At 39.9% G+C, this 22,679-nt stretch overlaps 1 protein-coding gene and 1 long non-coding RNA gene across 3 annotated transcripts in view; both read right to left on the minus strand.

Moving 5' to 3' along the window:
* The window catches only part of Rbm25 (RNA binding motif protein 25), a 64,242-nt gene extending 63,915 nt beyond the window's left edge, over nucleotides 1–327 (minus strand). Inside the window, exon 1 of one of the 2 annotated variants that reach the window (XM_013155244.3) lies at nucleotides 124–327. The gene's annotated coding sequence lies outside the window, so the exon portion shown is untranslated. The remainder of the gene's footprint in view (nucleotides 1–123) is intronic. The other variant, XM_063241363.1, reaches the window with a different exon arrangement.
* Nucleotides 328–341: 14 nt separating this feature from the next.
* LOC134474237 (uncharacterized) overlaps nucleotides 342–22,679 on the minus strand; it is a 40,692-nt gene continuing 18,354 nt past the window's right edge. The window contains exons 2-3 of the long non-coding RNA XR_010044959.1: nucleotides 3,928–4,088; nucleotides 342–1,115 (exon numbers count right to left, since the gene is read on the minus strand). This is a non-coding gene — a long non-coding RNA (uncharacterized LOC134474237). The remainder of the gene's footprint in view (nucleotides 1,116–3,927; nucleotides 4,089–22,679) is intronic.

Genomic DNA, 22,679 nt, shown 5'->3' on the forward strand with positions numbered 1-22,679 from the left:
CCCCTTTCCTTCACCCCAATCCCGAACCAAGCCATTCGCAGCTACCCTGGCTTTTCCTCCCCCTCCCCCAGCTGAGGTAACCAGTCACCAGGTTTCCACACAAGCTCAGAAGCGTGAACTTACCCGCCACTAAGAAAACCGTACTGTCTTCGTCGCCTTCTAGGCTCCAGGTCACAACAAGTTATATTAGCTCGAGGTTTCTGTTCGCCGCCCGCTCAGAAGACGGGTTCCAAAGCGCCTATTACCACAGGCCGCAAACACAGCCGCCTTGCGCGGGCCGCTTCTGGAGGTCTTCCTCTTACCCAGCGTGCACTGCGGCCAGGTGCGTGGAACTAGGAACCATAGAGAAGAGAGCATATAGATAGTCTCCACTGTTGGCTCTGACATCCTCCTCAATGCAGAAAAACCATAGAAAAGATGGTTCTAACGGGGAGCTAGAAGGGCTCAAACTATAAACCACGCCCCACCCTGCCATTTTTGATTAGAGCCTACTGAATCTTATGACTACGCGACGCCATCTTGAGGTCACGGTTTCTCTTGGGCACCACGCGAAGCTTGTTAAAAGGATTGCTAACTTTCCTAGGTTTTTCAGGGGATTAGAACTTTGCTTTCTAATTGTTGAAGTTCGATGAACTGAAAATTCGGACCTACGCAGAACCGCCGGAAGAAACTCCAGATGCTAATTTTTCTCTGGAAAACTGGCTTCCTGTGAAGGAAAAACTGGCAAAGCCCCCCACACACATTTTAAAGTGAACACACCCTAAGTGGCTCGCGGTAGTAGCGCCAAAGAGGTAGCTAGATGGTTGAAATACATAAAAAGACATATCTCAGTGCTCGCTTCGGCAGCACATATACTAAAAAGACATGTCAGAATATTTAATTCAGCTTTCATCTGTGATACACACTAAGATTTTTTTTTTTTTCCGGTTCCTGGGATCGAACTCACAACCTTGCACTTGCCCAACAAATCTTATGCCGCTGAGCTGAATCCCCGGCCAAGATCTGTATTTATTAGTGGAAATGAAGTTTGGACTGTTGGCTTTTCAAAAGGCTTGCAATTGTCAGCAGAAAGTTATCCCCTGTGCAGGTGCTTGGTGCTGTGTTAAATGCTGGCACTGTGAAGACAAACGGGAAAGATTTGTTTCTGTCATATAAGAGCTATAGTCAAGGTGAAATAAGTAACACTGATCACCCTATGTAACACTGAAACACCTGGACACTTCCTGTCTGGCTTCCCCTGTAGCGCTTGTCACCATCTACCTTATTCTCTTGGTTATGGTTCCCCTGCCCCTACTCCACTAGAATGTTAAGCGTATGAATGAACGTTTCTTTCCCTGCTATAGCTCCAGGACCTCAAATAGGGCCTTAAGTAAAAACTAGGTGTTAAGAGTTCAAGAAATGATACGAATGCCAGATGATGGGTAACAAAAAAACGCAGTACTGTGCCAGTGTTAATGACACTGGCTATATAGCAATATCGCCATGTACGAATTTTACACTCATGTATACTGGTGCTTGATAACATTTGTAGGGTTTTTAAACCATTAAGTGTGATTAATAATACTTTCCAGGATCATTACAAAGATTACTTTAACGTGTGTGAAATTTTGTTCAGTAAAGTGCCGATTAAATACAGTTTACATTTTGTAAATAGTCTGTACTCTTTTTTTTTTTTATCAGTGGCATAAACAGAAGTCCAATCAAGTTATTCTAGCCCTTGGTATTGTTAAGAAACATTGTATGGAAATTCATTTGTTGTTTCAGTCAACAATTTGCTGACTTTCCTGTAACAGATATTTGGTATGGCTTATTCCTGAAAAGAAACTATTCTTGTGGGCATGGTGGTACAGTTTGTAATCCCAGCTACTCAGGAGGCTGAGGCAAGCAAACAGCAAATTTGAGGTCAGCCTGGTCAATTTAATGAGACTCTGTCTCAAAAAATAAAAATAAAGTGGGCTGGGTATGTAGCTCAGTGGTAGTGCACTCTGGTATCAGCCCACTCCCCAAAAAACACTCATAAGAAATACAGTTCTACTATTGGGATATAGTGAAAACACAGAAGCCTGGTGTAATGGCATATGCTTATAACCCCAGCACTGGAAAGGCTGAGGTAGCCAGATCCATGCAAGGGTGATGTAAACCTGGACTACACCTTATGTAGATCAGGGTAGCCTCAAGCTCATGGTGATCCTCATGTTTTAGCCTCCTGAGTGCTGGAGTGTGACTTCTTGCCTTACTGGATATTTTGGAGCCAATGATAAATTTCAAAACTATGTTAAAAGAAAGAAAACTTACCTGTAAGACCTTAAAAAGATGATAGACCAGGCTACAAAGGAGTATAATATTGAAAAGGCTGAGGAATTTAGCAACAACCTTGATATACCAGAGTTTGATGTAAAAATTTCCAAAGCAAGCCAGGTATGGTGGCAAATACCTATAAACCCCAGCACCCAGGACTAAAGTAGGAGGATCACCAGCTCAAGACCAATCTGGGCTACCTAGCAAGATCCTATCTTTAAAAAAAAATTGTCAAAGTAATTGCCTGCCACAAATTTGTAAGAGCCAAGAAAAAGGCTGAAATTCACAAGCTACACTTAAAAAAGATACTTATATAGGGATTAGAATGGAAGAAGAGATGGAAAACCAAAAACAGTGTAGAATCTATATAACCTAGCAGAATTCTTCAACACATTTGTAGAGTCACATCCTCAATTTATTAAAAAGATATTTTGTTAATGTATTAAAAAGACTTTTTTGTTTGTGTTAAATATGTTAAGAAATTGAAAGAAAATATAAGCATGAAATTTAGGAGTTTATTATTATTTTCAATTTTTTCTAAAGATCTCCATGAAATGAAGCATTCCTTTTGTACAAAAAATCTAAACATTCATACTGAGAAAATGTACAGGATTTTGTATATTTAAATACACCTGGGACTTGGGGTATAGCCCAGCAGGTGTAAGTGCCTGCTTGGCAAACGAGGTCAAGAGTTTGATCCCCAGCACCAAAAATAACTAACTAAATAAATAAATAAACCTACAGTATAAAATCACTTGCACCTTTCACAATTTAGACTAGCATAGCCAGTGAACTCCTTGTACATTTTTTTATTTTGTATTTTTTAGACAGATGGCCTTGGGCTCACTTTGTAGCCCAGGCTAGTCTCTGCCTCAGCCTCCCAAGTGCTGGGATTACAGAAGTATGCCCCCACACCTGGCTAACTCCTCACTTTCTTAGCAGTACTAAGTGAAACTGTACTTATTCTGGAATACTGTTTTCTAGATTGGTTTATACTGGATGATTTATTGCCACATGGTCTCTGTTGAGGCTTTTTTACAAATGATTTAATTCCTTTAATGTTGGAAAAATAATTATTGGCATTCTTAAAATGGAAGAATAGTGAACAGCAGAGAAATAGCCTCTCTGAGCCTTGATGTTCTCATGGAGGAGTATACCAATGTGAGGAAGAGAAGACAGAGGGAAATGGGTCCCTGGGCCCCAGCAAGGATCTAAAGCAAGAATTGAAGCCCACAAGAAAAGCAAAGAGGTGGCAAAAGCACTTTCTCCCTGAGCCCTGATATACTACATGGGAAAGGTGGCTTGGAACCTGCAGATAGTGGCTACTGGTGGCTACTGGTGACCCAAAGAGTGTACAGGGAAAAACACACCAGTGGAACAGAGCAGTGGTCTCTGTAGCTGGGAGTTATTTAGGTTCAGCCATACCCCAGGAGAGGACGATTGGCTGATAGCTATCGTGGAGAGAGGTCACCGGAGCTTGGAACTCTGAGCAGCTACAGGCTGCCTACATCTAGCAGCTCCCAGTGTCAAGATGAGGTAGTACTAGTCAGGGTTTTTCTAGAGAAACAGTAACACAATATACACAACACAATATATACAAGTGTATAAGAAATTACAACACTGGCTTACAACGGTCAGTCAGATGAGGAGGCCAAAGGATTCAGTCCAAGATCTGGAGTTCACCAGTGTCCGGTGCAAGTTCGCACCAGGAGGTCAATAGGTCTGTGATGGAAGAGCGAAGAATCTATGCCAGAAGGCCGAAGGATCCAAGGCAGGAGCTGGAGTCTACTCTGGAAGCAGAAGACAACATTCAAGCCAAAAGTGAAGAATGGAGCACTGCTGAAGAACGAAATATCTTGTTTGTCTGTCCTTCCTAGCATCCAGGCAAGGAGCCACCTTAGGGCAGATCTTCTACACCCTAGGCTGTAGAATTGCTTACCCAGTATAGTTAAGCTTCTAAATGTCTCAGATTGACACAATCAATCAACCACTACAAAGTGGAACCAGGTTCAAACTGGCAAGAGTTCAGGGAGCCAAATTCAAACTAGCAGGAAGTACACAAGGTATTGCAGACTGAATGAATTGAGTTCCAACCTCACAGCCAGAAACAAGCCTAAACTTCAGTGGGACTAAAAGTAGCAGAGATGTGCCTGGAAGTAGAAATTTGTTTCTTTTTTTCTTTCTCTTCTTTCTGTTTTGTTTTCTTTTTTCTTGATCTTGTTTTTATATAAGTATAAATATTGTTTCTAGTCTCTTGTTGTTGTTCTCTTCTCATTTTTATTTCTCTTGGTGCTGGGGATCAAACTCATGACCTGGTGTTTGCCAAGCAGGTACTTACACCGCTAATGAGCTAAACTCCCGGCTCTTGTTTTTATTTCTTCCTTATCTTTTTCTGTATTATCCTCTTAACCAGTTTCCCTAAATTTGAATAATTTTCCTTTGTCCTCCAACCTTGCTTCTAACCTCTTCCTCTTCTATTTCTCTATTTTTTTTTTCTACAAATCCTTTTTAAATTGCCTCCTGTGAGGGTAAAAATCACCATACTGAAAGCATGTGCACTATATTCAATTTTCAAGTTTCTTTTAATCTTTATTATATAACTACAAATCTGATTCATAGGGCCAAAGGCAGCAAATTAATAGTTACCACAGTTGGTCATTTTCTAGGCCTTGTTTGATCTGTTGTTAGTACTGATTGTACTAGTTTATCCCAGGTGACATAATTGTTCTAATCTGTTATTCTTCCTGGTATACCAAGACTGAGATTGCCTGAGAGTCACAAAAATACTATAGGCCAGTGCCAAAGAACCAGAGGCTAGGCCAAATAGGCAGCAACTTCTCATCCCCAATAAATTGAAAAGGTAAGATCTTTCAGCAGATTTAAAACCCAAAAGCCAGCTACACCTGGAAGACATTTCCAAGAAGCAATATTTTTTAGAGTTCTGATTACTGACAAAAAAAGCTATTTGTCATAAGCAATTTACAAACATCAACCGAGGAATTAAAGTAAAAAATAAAATAGAAAATGAGAATCTGGGTGTGGTGGCTCATGCCTGTAATCCTAGCACTCAGGAGGCTGAGGCAGGAGGATTGTCATGAGTTTGAGGCCAGCCTTGGCTATGTAGTTGAGTTAAGGGGCAGCCTGAGCTATAGAGTGAGACCCTGTCTCAAAAAAAAAAAAAAAAAAAAAACAAGAAAGAAAATGAGAGATGAAAGAGTTTTGGCCCAGACAGGACACTGTAGCTGGTAAAGCCTCAGGCAGAACCCAGGAGCTCCATCTCCCCCACCCCTAGGAATTTACCTATGGCGCCAAAAGAATACCAATGGGCTACCTGTCATCACTAATGCCCCTTAGGTTCCACCCCAAACCTAGGCTATTATATGCCTCCACTCCACGTGTTCCACAGAAGATCGCCGACCCCAGGGGGAGACGCTGCGCCCCAGGGGATTGGGGGTGTTTTTCCCTGCATTCTCAAAATAAAGGTCATTTATATTTCATACTTCTTTTCAGCCACCGCCGGTCCCCCACAGTTCTATCAAGAGATACTTAAGCAAGATGAAATCCCAGACAGATCATCAAAGGCAAACCCAGGGCACAATGAGGTGGAACAATTCGAAAACCAATTCTCTAAACTTTCTCAAATGCTAAGAGTAGGAATAACAGCCAGGCATGGTGGCTCGTGCCTGTAGTCCTAGCACTCTGGAGGCTGAGGCAGGAGAATCATTGCAAGTTTGAGACCAGCCTGGGCTACAAAGTGAGCTCAAGGCCAGCCTGAACTGCATAGGGAGACCCTGTCTCAAAAAGACAAAAAAAAAAAAAAAAAAAAAAGTACAGTTTAGGAAGAAAACAGAAACCATGAATACCCAACATAGTAAAGAAAAGGAATCCATTAAACAGATTCCAATACATATTCCCAAGATGAAAACTTCAATTCAAACTAAATGCACCAGAATGAGTCAATATGAGGATAGGTCAGCAGATCTAGAAGACAGGATTGTAGTTAGCAATTGTGAAAACAAAAATTTCTTAACTGGGTGTTATGGCATATACTTGTAATCCCAGCACTTGGGAGGCTGAGGCAGGAGAATCATTTGCAAGTTAGAGACCAGCCTGGGCTACAAAATGAGCCCACGGCCAGCCTAAACTGTGTAGCAAAACCCTGTCTCAAAAAGACAAAACAAAAACAAAAATAGAAAGGGCTAACCGGGTTTGGTGGTACACATCTGTAATCCCAATACATGGAAGGCTGAGGCAGGAGGAGTTCCACAAATTCAGGGCCAGGTTGAGCTACACAGTACATTCAAAGTCTGAACTACACAGCAAGACTGTCCAGGGCTGGGGATTTAACTCCGTTGCATAAGCACTTGCCTGGAAAGCATGAGGTTGTGAGTTTAAAAAAAAAAAAGATTGTGTCCAAAAAAAAGAGAGAGGTGGAACAGAATGTAGTTGTGCATATCTTTCATCCCAGCATTTAGGAGACTGATGAAGGAAGGTAACTGTGAGTTCAAGGAAATCCTGGGCTACATAAGTGCCTGACTGCTAAGCTTGAGGTTGTAAGTTCAATCCCCAATACAAAAATAAAATAAAATAAAATAAAATGTCTTTCACAAAAATCAATCATGTGGAAGGCTAAGGTAGGAGGATTGCTATGAGTTTGAGGCCAGCCTTGGCTACAAAGTGACTTCAAAGCCAGCCTGAACTGCATAGGAAAACCCTGTACCCCCCACCAAAAAAAAAAAAAAAACCCAAAAATATTCAACTCAACAGCTACTAGATAATACAAAGAACATAATATTGATCAGAGTCAATGAAAAAGCAGGAGGTATTACAAACAACATAAAAAACCTATTCACAGAAGTATGGGCAGAAAACTTGCCAAGAAGGAAAAAAATTGACATACAGAAAAATGAGGCATATATGACTTCAATGAGCCATGATCCAAAAAAAAAAAAAAAATGTACACCAAGGCATCTACTAGTGATGCTTCCAGAAATTCAACAAAGAATAGATTATTAAAAGCTGTTAGAGTGCTGTGTTCATCCAATTTTACCATGTGAACATGCCCCCCTTGAACATTATGACATTGTACTTTTTTTTTTAAAAGGGATGAAGAACAAAATTTTTAATTATATTCCACAGACATAAAATTAGTTGGTTTCTGTCTTTATCTAGTCAACAGGACAAGTAATGACAACTTATTGACCAGAACACACCCATAGTTAAACTCTAAACTACAGAGATTAGACTAAATATCTGTTAGGTCTTGTTACTTGTCCTGCTTTGCCCACTGAGCTGTTACCTCTTCTTTTTTAAATTTTAGTTAAAGAGAAAAAACAAAACAAAACAGAAAAAGGGTAGAAATAATACATAATTTCAGAAAAAATAAACACTAAGAAATCACTAGTTGATAAATTACATATTGTCCTCTTAGAAATAGTTGTCCAAGTTACAAAAGTAAAGCATACAAAGTGGACATTCAAACAGCGAGACTGCAAACAGTTCTGTTCAGTGATCCAACAAAAACCTAGTAATATGGTTATCAACCTTACACATTTAAACGTGCATGCAGCTATATCTTTTAGTGCACTTTGGCAATGTACTTTTTTGTCTAAAGACTGTGTACAGAGAAAATTAGTCTGCTGATTTTGTTTAGTGCCTAGCTATGTCCATCCCATATTAAGCCAGTCCCAGCACTGTTACCCATGAATGGGAGCAGAGGCAGTTGGCTGTAAGAATTAGGAGTAGAAAGGTAGGGCCAGGGGTTTAGCTCAGTGGCGTAAGTACCTGCTTGGCAAATGTGAGTTCATGAGTTCAATCCCCAGTACCAAAAAAAAAAAAAAAAGGGAAGTTAGTGTGTAAGCATATATAGCCAAGAAACCATGCTTTGAAGTCTCATAGGAGCAATTCAAGAAGCCAATTCACCCTTCTAGAAAACTGCACAAACCATGCGGGGCCCAGGAAGAGAGAAGCCAGTTTGTCCTTCCTGTGTGATGACCAGCATGTGGGTTAAGAATCAAGAAATCTTCTCTCCCCTCTGATAAGCAACAGCTGGTTCCACGGACAGGCTCAGCTGATAGAGACTGAGATACAAAAACAACTAAATGCTTGTATGGCTTGATTGACTTTGCAAGTCTAAGGCTGTTAGTCTGAGCATCTATTAGGAGGATAACAGTATGTAATATAGCAAATATGGGGGATTTCCTTCTATCTTGTTTTTGAAATCCAATATTGTTCTCACTGTTTTGTTTTGTTCCAATTTGTTTTGCTTTATTCAATGTTCTGTTTTGATTGGTTTTATTCTGTTGTATTTGATTTTACTATGTCTGATGGAGTGGACAACTATTGTGAAAACAAGAGATATTATGGTAGCCACTGTAGATTTCTTTCCTATTATCCTGCTTCAAAGTTCTATACCAGTTTCACTGCTTTATTTTGATTGGCTTTATTCTGTTTCGTTTTGTTGGGTTTTATTCTCTTTAAAATAAAAAACATATACATAGTATATATATATATATATATATATATATATATATATATATGGCGGGAAGAAGAAAAAAAACCACCTAAAAGGAAAGTCCATTAGAAACCCAGCAGACTTCTCAAAACAAATCCTCAAGTCAAGGAGAGCCTGAAGTTAAGTATTTTATTTTATTTATTTATTTATTTTTTTAATCCCCAGCCCCCCAAGTTAAGTATTTTAACCCCTAAAAGAAAACAACCTCCAATCCAGACTGATGTACTTTACAAAACTATTTTTCAAAATTGATGGAAAAATAAGATATTTCTATGACAAGGAGCTCAAGGCCACCCTAATAAGTTCATAGTCAATCTGGATTGCATAGTGTGACCTTATCTTAAAATAATAACAATGGGGCCAGTGGTTTAGCTCAGCAGCACAAACACTTGCCTGGCAAGCAGGAGGTTATGAATTCCATCCCCGGTATAAAAACAAACAAACAAACAAAAAATCTCAGCATGGCACTGGCAAAAAAACCTCAAAAAACTAAACCAAAGCAAACAAAAAATCAGACCTGAGGATAAATGGAACAGATTAGTGTTGGGAGCCGCGGCCGACACCGGTCGCCTTACTTGGCGGACGTAGGGCCTGTGGGTGGGAGCGGAGCCTGAGCTAGATTGCCCCTCCCATCGAGTGAGTCAAGTTGGCGCCTGCTTCCTGCCCCCTGATTGCGCTGGCGACTTAAACAACCCGCTCTGTAAGATAGTCTGCCTAGCAACAACTGATGTTAGCCAATCAGCCCGCATCGCGCGCTTTGAACTGATTGGCCACTGTTACCCTATAAAAGTAAATGCCTCTCCCGCCACAAGGGAGAAGCACAGAGAAAGCACAGAGAGAGATAGAGAAAGTCCACCGGCGAGAAAGGGCTGGTGGCAGAGAGGAGGCCTCGCGCGGCCCACGCGGAGACAAATAAAGGCAAGGTTGCACACCGCCAGACTTTGTCGTGTGTCTTTCCTGCCGGCCGGGAGCGACATCGACAGATTAGAAGATTCTGAAATAACTCCAAATATACTCAGCCACTTTATCTTTAAAAAGAGACAAACATCTTCAAGGGAAGAGAGCCACTGTATTAAATAGTGCTGGAAAAACTGGCTTCCCACATGCCAAAAGTTTAACTTCATCTATATTTTTCACTGTGCTCTAAACTAAAATTGAAATAGATCAAGGTCTAAATGTTAAAACAGAACACTAACTCCACTGGATGATAGAATAGATAGAACTCTTGAAGACATAGGCATAGGCAAAAAATTTTAGGAACAAAACCCTGATCATGCAGAAACTATTACAAAGAATCAACAAATGGGATCTTATCGTGTGAAAAATGACTGGAGATAACTGATTTGAATTTGGGTGACAATATTGTATACTTTCTTTATGGTTTGTGTTTATGCTTTTTTTGGGGGGGGAGCTTTAAAAACAATTTTTTTTGGCTTTTTTGAGATCTATGTAATTCAGCTGGCCTTAAGTTCATAGTAATCCTCCTGCCTCAGCCTTTGGAGTGCTGGGATAACAGGCGTGCACCACTACCCTAGCATGCCTTCTGATCGTGCCTTACATCTGACACAACTGGCCAGCATGACCTGTCAGGAAAACTGCCTTACAAAAAAAAAAATATATTGTTTAGCCAAATCAAGTAGATCTCAAGCATTTAAACTGGAGATGTAATGGAGACAACTGAAATATTGATAACAGAAGGGATAAGCAGTGACAGAGCGGGGGAGCCATGTTAAAAACAGGTCATGAGAGTTGGATATACTTCGCAGGTATGCAGCCCTGAGTTTGTCTCTGTCACCACAAAAATAAAACAGAAACAAAAAACAAAAGGTCACTGAAATAAGCACCTTTATAAAGTGAACTGAGAGTGGAGACTCTCCAAATTCTTGGCAAAGACCCTGAACTGTCATCAAGAATATTGGAGCCAGGCCTGGGGATTTAGCTCAGCGGCATAAGCGCCTGCCTTGCAAGCAGGCAGTCGTGAGTTCGATCCCTGGTACCAATAAAAACGAAAAAGACCAAAGGAAAAAAAAAAAGAATAATGGAGCCAAGGTAGTGTCCTGGCATTGTAATAAGATCTTCAGTCCCTGCTTCATTGTTTCTAGTGTATTCCACTGCAGATGATCAATCATCTATTTAGTCACAGTCTCACCTGGAAGGCACTGAGGTCCCTGAAGATAGGGACTGTGTATTTATTCACCTTTAAGTCATCAAGCAAGACACATAATTCTCACAAAATTAATTTTCAAGGGGGGGGGGAACCATCGTATACCTTTAAAATACAGCAAAACAGCAGAATAACTTTAAGTAGCTAGATAGCCATCAAGTTTTGTTTGTTTGTTTCTTTTTTTTTTTTTTTTCTTTTTGGTCCTGCATCTTTGCCTAGATCTCTAATTCAGGCTTTGCATCACAACTCAGGTTTTGTGAATTTCAAACTATCACTACTTGATTTTATTAAAATACTTACATAATCATAAAACCATCTCTACTCAATAGAAATTGCCATACTATACAACAAAACTATACACTCTCGATACTGACCTGGGAAGTTCTGCACAACTATTAGGGGCTAGGGATTTAGCTCAGTGGCATAAGCGCTTGCCTTACAAGTGTGCGGTTGTGAGTTTGATTCTTGGTACCGAAAAAAATGAAAAAGACAAAAAACAAAAACAACTATTATACCACCTGCACTGAATGACCATGGATAGACATGCCTGATTGGCCCCTATTTATTTAGGTACTAGGAATCAAACTCATGACCTCGAGCTTGCCAGGCAGGTGCTGTGCCAATGAGCCATATTCCTGGCCCTACTTTATAGCCAGCATGTTAAGTCCAGACCAGCCTCCTGGAACTTGTGACTGGTGGTGCAGCCTCCTAGGTAGCTGGGATTACAGGTGGGTACCACCACCAAGCTAATGGAATAGGAAAGAATGGGATAGGAAGAGCAGACCACTGCAGGAAGCCTTGATGGAGGAAGAATTTCAGACTAAGTGGACTGTGCCAGTTTCTGAGTTCATGATTACTGAACCTGAGGTCACAGACTGATCTGAACTTCAGGAGGTTCCTTTCTGTGCTCAGCAGTTTGCTACTGAGGACGGAAGGGTTTAGCTCTGGACTGCAGCTCCCACTGCTCAGGCATGAACGGGTGGAAACAGCACTGCTCAGCAACGCTCTTTGTGTGCCAGTTCTTAAGGAAAATGGAAGTAAGGATGATGGAAAAGAGACATCAATTTCTAAAAAAAAAGCAAATTAAGTTGTATGATTATACAGAATAGATGAAGTATTGTGTGAGACCTTCTAAAGTTATATAAAATATTTTTTAAATAGGGTTTTGCCATGTCATATAGGCTGACTGTAAATTTCCTTATGTAGCCCAGGCTGGCCTGGAACTCGCAGCAGTCCTCCTACCTCAGCCTCCCAAGTGCTGGGATTACAGGCGTGTGCCACCATACCTTACTCCTCCAGGGTTTTCTAATTTTCCTTTTCTTTTTTTTCTTTGTCTTTTTAAGTTAAGGTCTCACTATGAAGTTGAGGCTGGCCTTGAGCTCACTTTGTAGCCCAAATTGGTCTCAAACTTGCAATGATTCTCCCACCTCAACATCCTGAGTGCTGGAATTATAGGCATGCATTAACATTCCTGGTTGAAAAAATTTTTTTTGAGACAGAGTTTCACTATGCAGTTTAAACTGGCCTTGAATTTACTGTGTGGCCCAGGCTGGCCTTGAACTCACAGCAATCTTCTTGCCTCAGCCTCCGGGAGTGCTGAGATTAGAGGCTTGCATTACCACACCTGACTTCTCCAACGTTTTCTTTTATCTTGCTTTTCCTCTTTTACTTGGCCCAAGAAAACAATAATTTAGAAGTGCTAAGAATATTAGGAATGAACTACCATGGATTTGATAAATAAATAAATAAAAATATAAGCTGGGCATGATAGTGCACATCTGTAGTCCTAGCCCTTGAGAGGCTGAGGCAGGAGGAATACCCTTGAGCTCCAGACCACCTGGGGTTACACAAGCAAGTTCAAGGCCAGCCTGAACTACACAGCAAGATCTTGCCTCAAAATAAAGAAACAAAACAAAACAAAAACACCATAAATGAGGGCCAGGAGACACATACACACACACACACATACACACACCCACACAATTTAAGTTCCCAATAAACACTGATATTTAAATTATTAGAAATTATATAAAATAAATTTATGAAATAATTAGTTTTTATAAATTAGCAAGAGGTGAGAAACCATTAAAATAATGCAGCAAATATTTAAAACAACCACATATACTGATGGGAGCCATGCCCATGGATGGAAGACAAATACCCTTTGACAGGAGCTGTGACTGCCCCCAGCTAACTCCACACCTTGGAATTCATGCCCTGGCTGTGACCACCACCACTGCTTCCCTCAGCAGCAGGAAGCAGAAGGGCTGACATCATCCAACCTGATGGTGGATAAGCTCAGTGGCCCTGAAGGAAGGTAGGCACCAGAGAGCTGGCACCTCCAGGGAGAAGTAACAGTGAGGCCAACAGAGAGAGAGGCCCAAGAAAAGCCCACATCTATTGTAAACTACAAACACAGGGTGGGGTTTTACTCCCAAAGTGACTCCTTTACAGCAGGCTAGAGTTGAAGAAGAAATCCACTGCAGAACCTATGTTGGACGGGGTTTCACGGGCAGCCATTTTGAAAGGGGTTAATTGTTTAAGATTCAGCCACTGAACAACTGCAGCCTGGAGCCTGCACCATGGTGCATGCCTGTAATTCCAGGCAAGAGAATCACTGGGCGCTCGAGGCCAGCCTGAAAAGCACAGCAAAACCCTGTCTCAAAAAAAAAAAGAAAGACAGACACAGGTTTAGAGATGCTGTTAGCTAAAATAGACTCCCTGAAAATTCAAGCTCAGGCCAAAAAGGACATGAGACTATGCTCTCTTTGGTGATAAGACCTCGAGCTTGCCAGGCAGGTGCTGTGCCAATGAGCCATATTCCTGGCCCTACTTTATAGGCAGCATGTTAAGTCAAAATTTTTTGCCTTTGGTCGAGGTCTCTAGGTGAGTGTAGCTTCCAGAAGCAGTGGACTTGAAGGTGCTGGCATTAAGTCTAGGGGTCTCCTTGAACCTCTGCCCCTCTGCCTAGATCAAACAGAGGCAAGTAGCATGTTTATTCCCAGCTACCCCTAAGAGGAAGGACATGCCCCAGCTTAGGTGGCTGTCACAGTCTGAAGTGTATGGACAGAAGACTCCTTGAGGCAGGGGAGAACCTCACAAATCCACAGACCATAAAGCTAGGTGGAGAAACCTATGACTTGCTGAATTCCAATTCTGCAGATCTGGGAAAGAAACTACTTGTTCATAAATACAAAAGAAATTCATTTTTTTTGTTGTTGTTCATTGGGTTTTTTTTTTTTTTTAAAGAGCAGAATATATTTATTGAGAGAAAAAAAAAACTGTCTGAGAGAGACTGAAGGGAAGTTCATTGGTTTTTTGGTGGTTTGGGTTTTTTCTTTCTTTTACCCTTGATTTATTTTGCTCTGTTTTTTCTTATTTCTTTTTCCTGATTTTTTTAAAATGCAAAGTCTTGCTATGTAGTTCAGGCTGATCTCAAACTCTCTTCATAGCCCAGGCTGACCTCAAAAAATCAGTGATTTGGGGCTGGGGATTTAGCTCAGCGGCGTAAGCTCCTGCCTTGTAAGCAGGTGGTCGTGAGTTTGATCCCCGGTACCGATAAAAATGAAAAAGACAAAAAAAAAATCAGTGATTCTTCTGCTTCAACCTATCAAGTGTTGGGATATCAGACATACACCTTCATGCCTGGCATTCCTTTTCTATTACTGTTATCTACTTCTATGAATTTCCATTTACTCCTTAATAAGATCCTTTATCCCACTTTTGCTTTGTTCTTATCTTCCACTGATTAACACTTTAAATTTTACTCTTCTTTATCCTATTTCCTACCCCCATTATCTTTATTAGTATAGCCACTAAACTTTATTAGTTTTTAAATAGTTATTTCTTAATATTACTGTTGAATACTTTTCTATTGTTAGTGGAGGCATACTTGTTGTATTTAGTAAATATTTATAGCATGCCAGTATTTAATTTGTCATAAGGTTTATATTAAAACTATAGATCTCTTTTCTTTTTCTCTCTCATTTTCTTTCTTTCTTTCTTTTGTACTGGGGGTCAAACTTGCAACCTTGTATTTGCCAGGCAAGCCCTTATGCCACTGAGCCAAATCCCTGAATCTTAGATCTCTTTTCTAAGGTGGAAGGTGGTCATTACTGGTTCTTAGGGTATGTCAGTATCCAGTTTGTCTGATGCTATGTTTGTTGTTGATTTTATTTTTATTGCCAGGTTGGCAAAATTGTTGTTGTTAGTTGGTTTCCTCTATCTGCCAATATCTGAATTTAATACTCCAGTTTATTTTCAGATCCTATAAATCTTTTGCCTTTTACCAATATCTGAATTTCCTTTTTTTTTTTTTTTTTTGAGAGAGAGGATCTTACTGTGTAGCCTAGGCTAATCTTGAATTCACAATGATCCTCCTGCTTTAACCCATATAACCTCTAGACCACCAGCAATCAGGGCCTGATATTTTGAGAATTATTCCGATTAGTGCCCATCGACTTAAATAAATCTACTTGTAAATCTTGGATGTGGTTTTCGTGTTTCTGTTTGCCATCACAATCCCAGCACTGGGGCAGGAAGATCACCATGAGTTTGAGGCCTGCCCACACTACACAGCAAGACTGTCTCAAAAAAAAGTATAGCCAGGGATTTAGCTTGACAAGCACAAGGTTGTGAGTTTGATTCCCGGTACAGAAAAAAAAAAAAAAAAAAAAAAAAAAGTACTGTGTCTAGAAGTAGGAATTGGTAAAAAGATTTAGGATTTATAAAGTAGAAAACTATGCAGCTTTTACTACACTAGTTCAAATGCACATGAGTTGACAGAAAATATAGTCACAACATAATAACTGAGAACATTAATAACTGACAATATATGCATTAATGTCATGTTTTTAAAATTTTTTGAGTCAAGAATGTTTAATTTTAAAAAAGATTGTTTAATTAAGGCTGGATTTAGGAGGCTGAGGCAAGAGGATCACTGATAGTTCAAGGCCAGCTTTGGCTACAAAGTGAGTTAAAGACCAGCCTAAACTGCATAGTGAAAGCCTGTCTCAACAACAAAACAAAAAGAATGTTTAATTAAGAAACAAACTAAACTAAAATAATAGTATACACAATGTAAACAAAGATACAACCCCAAGTTTGGTAAGGAGTATGGAATTGCTACCAAAGTTCCCAAGGAAGGAAAAATCATTTGGGCTTTCAAATGATTTAATGTCTGGAAAATTAGCTCCTAAAACAATATAACTAAGAACTAACATAACTTGCCTGGGTAGTAATGCACATAAAGATGTCTGATTAATTTATCTGGGTACTATTGGGTTACAAAGAATAAGATTTTTTTGTCTTTTTGAGGCAGGGTCTCACTATGTAGTTCAGACTGGCCTTGAGTTCACTTTGTAGCCCAGGCTGTTCTCCAACTCACCATGAGCTTCCTGCCTCAGCCTCACAAATGCTGGGATTACGAATGTGTGCCACCACACCCAGCAGGATTTATTTTCTGACTAGTCATTTGCTTAATAAAAAGAAAAACTAACATCTAGATAAAATATATTCCAGGGACAAAAGCAAAGTGGGACATATTCTTTTATTTTGATAGCCATTTTTGCTTAAGTCCCCAAACCCTAAAGTGACTGAGCATTCTTTACCAACAACACTGTTCACCAACCATGAGTTGATTTATTTAATCAACTAATAATTCTTGCATTACAAATTTTTTTTTGTCTTTTTCATTTTTTTATTGGTACCAGGGATCGAACTCACGACCGCCTGCTTGCAAGGCAGGAGCTTATGCCGCTGAGCTAAGCCCCCAGGCCCTTGCATTGCAAATTTACAGTGATTTGATACTTTTTTCCAAAGTAGATTTTTTAACTGTAGAGATATAATAATACTACTAGTTAATTAAAATGTCTGCTTAATGTAGCTATATTAATTAATTTCTCAAGATTAATAATAATAAATAATCTTGACAAGATTTTTAAGAACTTTGTCTTGTATTTGTTTTTTGCATTTCTTATTTGATTGCTACATTTTAAATATGCATAATGGCAGGCATGGTGGTGCATGCCTGTAATCTCAGCACCCTGGAGGTTGAGGCAAGAGGATTGCCATGAGTTTGAGGCTAGCTTCAAAGCAAATTTGAGCTACAAAGTGAGTTCAAGGGCCGCCTGAACTGCATAGTGAGATTTTGTTTCAAATTAAGCAAGCAAGCAAGCAAGCATTCATAAGGAATTTGTACCTGTACAGGATATACTTTTCTTCTTTTTTCCCATTCCCCTTTCCTCCCTTTAACCTGTTTTCCCCTGCTGATTTACAAAAGCTTTGTTTCCATTTTTCTTTCTTTTTTTTCCCCACCGGGAATCAAACTCATAACCTTGTGCTTGCCAAACAGGCACTGTGCTGCAGAGCTGTATCCCTGCCTCCATTCTTTTTTCTCTTGTCCTTTTTTAACCTTCCTTCTTCCTCCTCCCTTGTTCCCTTCCTTATTTGAACATTTTATTCCCATTTCCCAATATCTATTATACATTTTGGTCCTTATCTACACTTTTAATTTCTTGCACCAGAGAAATCATGAGGTGTTTAAATGTGTGTTCAATTGATTTTACTTGAGAGTACTTAGGGCTGGGGATATAGCACAAGCACCTGCTTGGCAAGCATGAGGTCCTGAGTTCAACTCCTGACACACACACAAAAAAAACCCCATTACATTTAAAAGAAAGAGTACTGTAGTTTTCAATGCAAAGGTCTTTTATTTCCTTTGTTAGATTAACTCCTAGATATGTAGTTTTATGGGATGCTATTGTAAAGAGTGTTATTTCCCTGGTCTTTCTCTCATTGAATTGGTTATTTGTGTATAGGAATGCTATTGATTTTTCAGTGCTGACTTTGTATCCAGCTATGCTATTGAATTTGATTATTAAGTCTAGAAGTCTTTTGTGGAGTTTTTGGAGTCTTTTATGTTGGACATCATGATATCCACAAATATTGATAATTTAACTTCTTTCTTATATTTATTCTTCTTGTTTCTTTCCCTTGTCTAATTGCTCTGGTTAATGTTTCCAGAACTATATTGAATAAGAGTAGTGACAATAGACATCATGGATATCTTTGTCTTGCTCCTGATATTAGAAAGAAAGTTTTCCATTTTTGTCCATTTATTATGACATTGGCTGTTCATTTGTTACAGATGGTTTTAGGTAGAGATAAAGAGTATCTATTATTTTCTGTAGGATTTTTATCATGAATGGCTGTTGGATGTGTGTGTGTTCTTAATTACAGTACCATATGTCAGTGGGATTCATTTTACAGAGAGAGAGACTAAACTGGAACAAATTTATGATGAAAAAATAAACTTCACCAGTATTTGCACAAAGGCTCAAGCACACACATATATGAGTCCAAAACTATAAAGTTTAAAGGAAAACTCCAATCACTCTGTCTCTGTCTTTGTCTCTGTCTCTATCTCTGTCTCTCTCTGAAAGTTTAAATGTAGTCATTCAAATTCTCTCATTGGTGCTTTTCTGCTTGGCAGTGTGGTTGAGGTCTACTGTAGCTTTTGTCTTCAGAGTAATATGTTGCTACGGGCTGCTGGGAAAGCTTTTGGTCTTGACTATCTTTCCCTCCTTGAGATGGTTAAAATTTAGTTCTTGTGTTCCAAGGCACCTGTCTGAGACTGCTGGATTCCAGGATCAAATTTCCAGAATGATAAATTTCTCCCTCCCTACAACCCTTCCAGAATAAAGCTGACATCACTTATCTTGGGGCCATTTTTTTTTTTTTTTTTGAGTCAGGGTTTTGCTATGCAGTTCAGGGTGCCTTAAACTTACTGTGTAGCCCAGGCTGGCCTCTAATTCACAGCAACCCTCCTGCCTCAGCTTCCTGAGTGCTAAAATTACTCAGTGCTGGTAGGGCACTAATTATGCCATATATTTAAATTTGGCCTAAATTTAATCCTCAAACTACCTAAGAATAAATTTAAAAGTTTTAGTCCAAATTTGTTTTTCTGCCCTTAGGCACAATTGGAAATCAACTCATTTCATATGCTTTTCCCTTCAAGAATGCTGCTCCACAGGAAAGACTGACTTTTTTAAAAAATTTTTTTTTTATCGGTACCAGGGATCAAACTTATGACTGCTTGCTTGCAAGGCAGGCACTTATGCCGCTGAAGGACTGACTTTTTTTATAGCACAGATAAGTACAGTCATAGGACAGAAAACATTCTTATGAACCCTTATGAATTTATTAACACTTTTATACAGAAACAGTTGTATTCCAATAAAATAAACCATCAGCCTGTGTTCCTTTAAGTCTTTGCTTTCATAGATGTTAATGGGCTTTTCCTTCTGACTCTCATTAGAAGAGATCTCTCCTAATTGATGATCTATAGAAATGGTGGTGAACCTATGACAAGCGTGCCACTGTGAACTGCTTATCACTGAAAGTTCTAAAAGGTTCGCTATCATTGATCTCTAGGGAAAGCTCTGACTAATCTGTTTATAGTTTCAAACCTAAAATCTGTAAAAGATTTACTGTAATTCAACTTGGCCAATAAATTTGTGAATGCATAATGATTTAAAAATAATTGCTTCATGTGATTATATACATGTCTGTCTAATGTGCATGAATAACCAGTTAAAATGCCTGCTACTGCTTTAAGAATATTTTTAACTCAATTTCTTCTTCTTCTTTCTTCTTCTTCTTCTTCTTCTTCTTCTTCTTCTTCTTCTTCTTCTTCTTCTTCCTCTTCTTTCTTTTTGTTTGGCTCTTACTGAGATTTACATGGAAAACTGTATAGATTTTCAAAGTAGCCAAATTTACTTATAATATTACCAGATAAAGATTTTCATGAGAATAAAGTCCTACCAGGAATGGTAGAACATGCCTATAATCCCAGCACTTGCAAGACGGAAGCAAGAGGATTGCTGTGAGTTCGAGGCCAATCTGGGGTATATTAGTGCATTTAAGGCCAGCTTAAATTACATATTGAGACTCTGTCTCAAAAAAAGAAAAAGAAAAAAAAAAGAATAAAAGCCTTAAAGTTTAGGCCGGGCATGGTGGCACACACTAGTATTCTCAGCACTCAGGAGGCTGAAGCAGGAGGATTGTAGTGGGTATGAGGCCAGCCTGGGCTACAGAGCGAGGCCTTGTTTCCAAAAAAAGCCTTCCAGTTTTAAGAACGCAGAGGTCACAGCAGACCCATATGTGGCATAGGCATGAACCCTGAAAAGAACCACTGCCTTGCAATCTGCCCTCTCCATGCCTATGTCTGAGTGTCCATCACTGTGGGTCCACAAAGATGCCTAAGATCTAACTGTAGCCACAGGCAGCAATGAGGCTGCAAATTTAGACATTTTGGCCAACTGGGTCTGGGCCTGCCCCACTAACAGATGCTATGGTCATGAAATGAAAATCCATGAGCGAGGTTTCCAGTTTGTCTCTCCATCTCTCCAGATATCTGTTGCTGGTGTGGTGAGTCTGATCATCTATCCAGTGATTATGATTTTCAAGTTGATGCCCACTATACATGCAGTAGGGCTGGCTGCACGGCCAAGGACTGCAAGACGCCTACAGAGAGAACAAGAGCAGTGTGGCTCCCACTGTGGCAAATGATCCCATCTGGCTCATGACCATGACCACACAGATCGGCAGAGGTGCTATTCTCTTTTCTTTTTTTTTTTTTTTAGAGGTGCTATTCTTGTGGAGAGTTTGGACACATTCAGAAAGACTGTGCCAAGATGAAGTGCTTTAGGTGTGGCGAGGCTGCAGTTATCCACTACAGCAAGACAAGTGACATCAGCTATTCCAATGGCAGTGAGTCAGGACATCCTGCATGGGTCACAGCCTAATTATTTTTCTTTGTTGCCCCTCCTTTTTTCTGATTGATGGTTGAATTATTTTCTCTGAAACCTCTTCACTGGCCAAAGATTAGCAGATAAAGACTAATCCCAGGCCTGTGAGCTTTATTTGCTATGTAAAAGGATCAAGGAGGTGCAAAAAAACCCCAATTGTCTACATTTAAGTACTAAGAAAAGGCTGATGTTTAGTTTGGTAGAGGTGTTATGTATAATGATTTGTTAAAGAACTCCCTTTCCACAGCACTGATGAGTAGGGATTAATGGATGGGATCAGAAAGTGGTGAGATCACTTAGTCCATCTTGGGCTTCTTGAATGTGTTCCCATGTAGAAGGTAAAAACAATTCTGGAAGCATCTATGAACTTTCTTAAATAATTTTAGCATAATGATGACCTTGGATTATCCGATCTCGGTAGCTGTTAAATAATATCAAGTAACATCTGTTTCAGACCATAGAATGTATAGTTGAGGGAAGTGTGGTGCCACATGCATGTAATCCCAGCACTCAAGAAGCTGAGGCAGGAGGATCCTTGAGAGTTCAAAACCAGCCTGGGCTACAAAGTTAGCTCAAGGCTGGCTTGAACTGCATTGGAACTCTGTCTCAAAAAGACAAGAAAAAAAAGTGTTTCAGAGAAAATAACAAAATCTAATAGTTCTAATATAATAATGTCATCATGATTGTTACACTAAAATGTTCTATTGTCTTTGATCTCAAGTTTTCTCTTGAAACTTTATAATTATTATTTGTTAACATTATACAGGGGAGAGTCACAGGGAAGATGGCAGATCGATAAGTAACAGGGTACAAAAGCTCTCTGAGAGAAACAGCTCAGACAGTAGAATTTACCACCATGGAGAAGCCTGGACAAAAGGAGAGGGATTCTCACAACCCAGGAAGAAACTAAGGAAAAAGAAAAAAAAAAAAAAAGAAAGAAAGAAAAGAAAAGAAAAACATGGATGGGAGGCTGGAGCCATACGCGCTCTCACCAGAGCCAGCCTAACTTGCGAGCATGACGCTCTCCCTGGAGCCAGTTGGACTCGCTTCGTGGTGTTCTTACCAGAGCTGCAGTCATGCTAAAGTTGGGGGTTGGCAAGCCCAATGGAGAATAGAGCCAGTGTGGAGACCTGCACTAACTTGTGGTGAGTGCTCAGAATTTTACCCTCCTGAAAGGCAGGTGACCGACCAGATGACATATTGGTATTGGGCAGGGTGGGCCTGAACAAGGAATGGCAGTGACTTCAGTTGGCTGCTCCCTGCCCAGAGCGATTGGTGGGATCTGCTTGGGCTGGGTCATTCCCCTCGCTGAGACCCAGTAGCCAGGGATGAAATTGTCCCTGAAGCTGTCCCGAACTGATTCTGTCCTCGGCACACACTAACATGGTAAAGGCCTCCACTGGTTGACTGGATTGGAGGGGAGGCGCTACATCAACCCTGCTTGTACCTCAGTGACAAACAGCAGACTGGAGAGGGCAGCAATCCCTAGCTAGCATGCTTCAGAAGAACCATAACCGATAGGAAAGGGGCTGGGACCTCCACCATACACCTGTATGGAGGAAACAAGAAACATGACATGAGAAAGAAATAAGAAAAAGCCTCCATCCAACCCAGGAAATATGAGGTCAGGAGAGGTAAATATAGAAGAGATTGAGGGCAGCAAACATGCAAAATTGGACATGGCATCAGCTGACATAAAGAAATATTATTGTGACATTATAGATGAACTCAAAATGGAAATATTAATACAAGTAAAGCAATATATAAGAAGATAAATAAAAGAAATGCTAAGCACCTCTCAAGAAGACACAGATGGAAGAATAGAGGCAGACAAAAGGAGAGAAACCTTCAATGAAGAATATTTTTTTAAAAACCTAGAATACATGAAACAGAT

The sequence above is a fragment of the Cavia porcellus genome, unplaced genomic scaffold (assembly GCF_034190915.1).
Source record: "Cavia porcellus strain 051 isolate PalLab524CR breed Dunkin Hartley unplaced genomic scaffold, mCavPor4.1 scaffold_31, whole genome shotgun sequence".
In the NCBI taxonomy this organism is placed as follows: Eukaryota; Metazoa; Chordata; class Mammalia; order Rodentia; family Caviidae; genus Cavia; species Cavia porcellus.